Raw genomic sequence first — 6,000 nt, 5'->3', positions numbered from 1 at the left:
TCCGGACCACACTCGGCAGGAGCTCCGACTGCCGCCCTTTACTGAGGCCCGGCTTGCGGTCACAGCGGGGCCTGCCCTGGGGCAGAGCGCCGTTCGTGCCACGGCCGGCTCCCGCTTGCCCCGTGGGTTTTCTTTCGAACTGGGATCCTGATGCTGCTTGAATGCCTGGCCTGAATTGGCGACTGCAAGCCCCCACAAACAAATTTACACGCCACCCCCCTTCCCACTGCTTTCACTTGTGTTCACAGCTCTCGATGATCGCGTCCCACCGCGGAAGATTGTTATCGCTCACGTGTATATTGCATAGATCGGTGTGTATATAAATATATCTCTCTTCTGCCGCCGCTGCAGTCTCCCTCATCCCCAAAGTGCTGTCGGTGCCACATATGTGGCGATCGGGACCTATCTGGAATGGCTGTCCCCGTACGCCCACATGCCGCCTTCTCCCTCGCCCACTCGTGAGGTCATAGGGCTCTCCCTGAGGTTGGCCCTCTCTGTTTTCCAGGGACAAGGTGCGCAGGGAGTGGAAAGGAACGATGGTAAAAGGAGAGGGAAGAAGCGGCACCTTGCAAGGTTGAATTGCTGTAGACTAATCAGCCCCCAATCGGTGTGTCATGAGAAATAAACGAGTACGAAGCCAAAGCCTCTGCCTGAAGAGGAGCCTGCCTGCTGTGTCTCTGCATGATTTACTGAACCTGACCTTGCCTCCTTCGAAGCAGCTTGCACAGAGGGTGGGCGGCTCTGCCACAGCTTTTGCACTGGCTGTGACTGAATTGGGCAACTGCACTGGAGAACTAGCCCCACTCCCAATGAAGGGAGCTTCCCACAGTGTCTCTGAATGAGTTAGCTGAATTCTGGAGGGGGGGAAATGCGCCGCAGATATTAGAAGTTTGGGAAACACTGTTGACATAGGGGCTTTTGATGCAAATTTACGGGCGTGTTGAGGAGTTCTGAATCAGAACGAGCAATCAGGCAAAGATAGGAGGTGTGCCTCTGTGTATAGCCACCTAAAACCAGGTTCAGGCTTGGCCTTGATTATGCATCGGCTCTGTCTCCCTTCCTCTCCCCCGACACTCTCACCATCCTTCTGTAACTCTGTTTCACTACACTTCCATCCTTAGACCCATAAATTTGTCTTTCCCTCTATGGAGCACCACCACGGCCTCCCGCCCACGAGGAAATCTAGGCTGCGTTCTAGTCCTTTGCAGTGCAAATCTCTCCCTTTCTGTATAAAGCCTTTCACAGCCAGGCCCACCGATTGAAAGCTGAAAGGCTCATTGTGTTGGAGAGACAGCATAGCCTCACTCGCTGTATTTTTAACCTTTCGAAAGCAACTGTCTGTGAGAGAGAAAGATGGGGGTGGTGTCACAACATGGGTTTGGTGCCTACGCTGTTCTCTCAGGCGAAATTAGGGGCACTCACAAGTTTCAGTTTGACCCAGAAATGGGAAATAAAGGCGCTAGAAGAAGAAGAGGAGGAGGAGATTGGATTTTTACCCCGCCCTTCACTACCCAAAGGTGTCTCAGAGCGGCTTACAAACTCCTTTCCCTTCCCCTCCCCACAACAGACACCCTGTGAGGTAAAAGAAGAGAAGAGATTGGATTTATACCCCACCCTTCACTACCCAAAGGAGTCTCAGAGCGGCTTACAAACCCCTTTCCATTCCCCTCCCCACAACAGACACCCTGTGAGGTAAAAGAAGAAGAAGAAGAGAAGAGATTGGATTTATACCCCACCCTTCACTACCCAAAGGAGTCTCAGAGCGGCTTACAAACCCCTTTCCCTTCCCCTCCCCACAACAGACACCCTGTGAGGTAAAAGAAGAAGAAGAGAAGAGATTGGATTTATACCCCACCCTTCACTACCCAAAGGTGTCTCAGAGCGGCTTACAAACTCCTTTCCCTTCCCCTCCCCACAATAGACACCCTGTGAGGTAGGCGGGGCTGAGAGAGCTCTTGACAGAAACTGCTTTTTTCAAGAACAGCTCTTATCAGAACTATGACTTGCCCAAGGCCATCCAGCCAGGTGCAAGTGGAGGAGTGGGGGTTCAAACCCGGTTCTCCCAGATTAGAGTCCGCCCACTTAACCACTACACCAAACTGGCTCTCTCCCTTCTAGTCCTGTGTGTGTGTGTCCCCAATCTGGGGGTTAATGGGGGGTATCAAGGATGCAATACAGCAGAAAACTGTCAACAGTTTCAGGGGAGAGCGGGAAAGAATGCTGAGGCAACTGCCCACTGGCCCGAAAAACGTCCAGTCCCTCAGTCTGGCTTCTACTATGGATTCTTTAAATCCCAGCCACGCACCGTCAGGTGAAAAGGGGGACACAGGCTTTGACTAAAAGGTTGGTAGTGTATAATAAGCTTGGTGTTACCTAAAGGTCTCTTATTTGGGAAACTGCTAGACCAAAGCTGTAATTACGTATGAGGTTGAGTAGAAATCACTTTTTTCATAGGGTTACCCACCAGCAATGTTTCCTTTAAGCTGTGGAGTCCTATGAGCAAAAATTCTACTTTGTGAGCTACTGGCAGTAAAGTTGTGAGGAAGCGATTTGGCTGCTGCATAAATTAGTTTGCTCTGGAGCCATTCTTCCTGAGCGAAGACAAAAATGCATGAGCTGGAGGCTACAAAACTGTGAGCTAGCTCACACTCACTGAGCTTAGAGGGAACACTGGTCCAGTGGCACCTTTTAAGACCCACAAAGTTTAATTCTGGGTGTAAGCTTTTGTGTGCGTGCAGACGTCTTCAGATTCAGGTGGGCAGCCGTGTTGGTCTGAGGCAACAGAACGTTGGAGTCCAGTGGTGACTTCAAGACCCACAGAGTTTCATTCTGGGTGCTCTTATCCAGAGCCCGGAAATCCCTATCAAAAGGAAAGAAGGTTTTTCTTCATTCTTAAGCTGAGTCTGGCTGACCCCCTCCCATCCAACAGAGCTCCATGGGCTCTGATTGGCTGACAATCACTTGGATTTGCATAAGGTCAAAATCACAAGGATTGCTTCAGGTGCCTGAGGAGGGGCGGGACTTTTCAACAGAGAGAAAAAACATAGGCCAGGCGATCCAATCACTGCATCACTTACTTAGGGGTGAAGTTTGGCCAGTGTGATATAGTAATTAAGTAGGGTTACCATATTGTGAAAAGCGAAAAAGAGGACTATATTTCCCAACTACTTCAAGCAAGTGATCGCAATGACAAAATCCCATTTTAAATGCCCCTCTTTATTTGAGTTGTGATAATTGCTACTAACTCGGAATATTCCTAACCTTCCAGCCCCAAAAGAGGACATTTTCATCCGTTTTTTTAAAAATGAGCCCAAAAGGATATGGACACCAAAAAAAAAAAGGAGCAGACATCTGGTGACCCTAGGTGTTGGACTAGGAGCTTGGAAGAGCCAGGTTCGAATTTGCCTCACAGGGCTGTTGGGCAGGGGAAATGGAGACTCTCATATGCTGGTGAGAAATCCTTAGACAAAGAGCAGATTCAGCGTCTACTTCAGAAATAAATATACTGTCATCTCAAAGGACAGATTTATGGTTAGATGTAGAAATATCATATAAGAAAATCAGGGCTCTTTTTGTAGAAAAAGCCCAGCAGGAACTCATTAGCATAATAGGCCACACCCAATAGCAGAAACTCATTAGCATATTAGGCCACACCCCTGACAGCACAGCTCATTACCACATTAGGCCGCACCCCCATGTTACCAGAAGTGTGGTCATCCAGCCACACCCACCTTTTGCTTCTTATTCTGTTGACCCTCTTTGTTGTCAAAACCCAGGGCTTTTTTGTAGCAGGAACTCCTTTGCATGTTAGGCCACACACCCCTAATGTAGCCAATCCGAATGAGTTTCTGCTGTTGGGTGTGGCCTGTTATGCTAATGAGCTCCTGCTGGGCGTGGCCAACTTGGGAGCCAGCCGGAACTCCGTTCCTGTGCGTTCCTGCCCTAAAATAGCCCTGAGAAATGTCATTTAAGATGAGTTCAGCAGCAGGGCTAACTGAATGGAAGGCACAAGCAAACGTCGGAAGCGGCCTTATACCAAATCAGAGTCTTGTCTCCTCTGACTTGCAGTGGCTCTCCAGGGTCCCAGAGTTCTCTCGCATCACCTACTGCCTGGTCTTTTTAACTGGAGATGCCAGGGATTGAACCCGGGACCTTCAGGTTCCTAGCAGAGGCTCTGCTACTGAGCCACAGCCCCCCCCCCCCGAACATGGCCCATCTTCTGTTAAAGATGATGGGGTTATTTTCTTTTTCCCCAGTTGAGAGAAAGTGAACAAAAGACCATAGAGGCACGCTGAAGATTCCTAAAATCACAAATGCAGAGGAGTGATTATCAGGCTGTCAGAATGGAAACTCTTTGCACTGGACAGCAAAGAAGAAGAGAAGAGATTGGATTTACACCCCGCCCTTCACTACCCAAAGGTGTCTCAGAGAGGCTTACAAACTCCTTTCCCTTCCGCTCCCCACCACAGACACCCTGTGAGGTAAAAGAAGAGGAGGAGGAGATTGGATTTATACCCCGCCCTTCACTACCCAAAGGAGTCTCAGAGCAGCTTACAAACTCCTCTCCCTTCCCCTCCCCACAACAGACACCCTGTGAGGTAAAAGAAGAAGAGGAGGAGATTGGATTTATACCCCGCCCTTCGCAACCCAAAGGTGTCTCAGAGCAGCTTACAAACTCCTTTCCCTCCCCCTCCCCACAACAGACACCCTCTGAGGCAGGTTGGGCTGAGTGAGCTCTGACAGAATCTGCTCTTTTTCAAGACCAGCTCTTATCAGAACTATGGCTTCCCAAGGCCATCCAGCCAGATGCAAGTGGAGGAGTGGGGAATCAAACCCGGTTCTCCCAGATTAGAGTCCGCGCACTTAATCACTACACCAAACTGGCTCTCCCACCAAACTGGCACACGGCTGTATTCCCTCACACAATGAATATACATTTATTTAGAAGTCATAAGAGCACGGATGGCTGCTGGCCAAGGGCTTTTGGATCCACGATTCAGGGAAGCAGAAAAATCTATCATGAATAGTAATGAACAGAGCCTCCACGTGTCAAGGCAGTGTACCACAGAATACCAGATGCCGGGGAACCGACAAGAGGAAACGAGTGTCACCTTGTGAACTTCCTGGAGAAGTCTGGGTGGAAACCAATCCCAAGACTTGCGGGTGGGGAGTCTGGGGAGAGATTTGTACTGGGACCAAAACACCGCAGAGGCAGCCTTTTCTCCAATAAATTTGTTCTCTCTGGTGACTAGTCACAGTTCTGGGGTCCCTGGTTATTTCATAGCTTGTCATAACCCTTCTAACATTTTCAGCACGTGCCATTCTTCACTAGCCTTCAGGCTCACCACCAGTCCATCTGTTGTAAGTGGCCACTAGCCCGAGACTGACTCACGGCTGAGCTAAACTGGGACCTGGGACCGAGCTGGCTTAGGTTCATGCTGCAAAATGCATACATACACCATCAGTGTTGAGCATGGACATATGAATTAGAGTGCCCTATAAGGAAAGGCTGAGGGACTTGGGGATGTTTAGTCTGGAGAAGAGGAGATTGGGGGGGGGACATGATTGCTCTCTTTCAGTACTTGAAGGGCTGCCGCTTAGAGGAGGGCAGGGAGTTGTTCCTGTTGGCAGCAGAAGAAAGCACTTGCAATAAGGGGTTTAAATTATAGGCAGAAGGGTTCCAGCTGGATATTAGGAAAAATTGGTTTAACAGTAAGAGTTGTTCAGCAGTAGACTCAGCTGCCTAGGAAGGTGGTGAGCTCCCCCTCACTGGCAGACTTTAAGCAGTGGCTGGACAAACACTTGTCAGAGATGCTTTAGGCTGATCTTGCTTTGAGCGGGGGGTGTTGGGGGGTTGGACTAGAGGGCCTCTATGGCCCCTTCCGACTCCATGAACAGACCTGGTGCATGGGGCAGAAAAGAAAACCCCCGAAGGCACGGGATTAGGAAACATTTTTTTTTTCCATTTAATACTAGAATCTCTCAATATCTGAGATGCAG

General features: G+C 49.5%; 1 protein-coding gene across 1 annotated transcript in view; it reads right to left on the bottom strand.

Annotated features, from left to right (window-relative positions):
• Positions 1-2,735: 2,735 nt before the first annotated feature.
• Positions 2,736-6,000, bottom strand: part of ASH1L (ash1 (absent, small, or homeotic)-like (Drosophila)) — a 112,511-nt gene continuing 109,246 nt past the window's right edge. Inside the window, exon 28 of the mRNA XM_015422155.1 lies at positions 2,736-2,860. The gene's annotated coding sequence lies outside the window, so the exon portion shown is untranslated. The remainder of the gene's footprint in view (positions 2,861-6,000) is intronic.

The sequence above is a fragment of the Gekko japonicus genome, unplaced genomic scaffold (assembly GCF_001447785.1).
Source record: "Gekko japonicus isolate JY-2015 unplaced genomic scaffold, Gekko_japonicus_V1.1 scaffold1009, whole genome shotgun sequence".
Taxonomy (NCBI): Eukaryota; Metazoa; Chordata; class Lepidosauria; order Squamata; family Gekkonidae; genus Gekko; species Gekko japonicus.
This window is presented reverse-complemented; position numbering and strand designations above follow the sequence as displayed.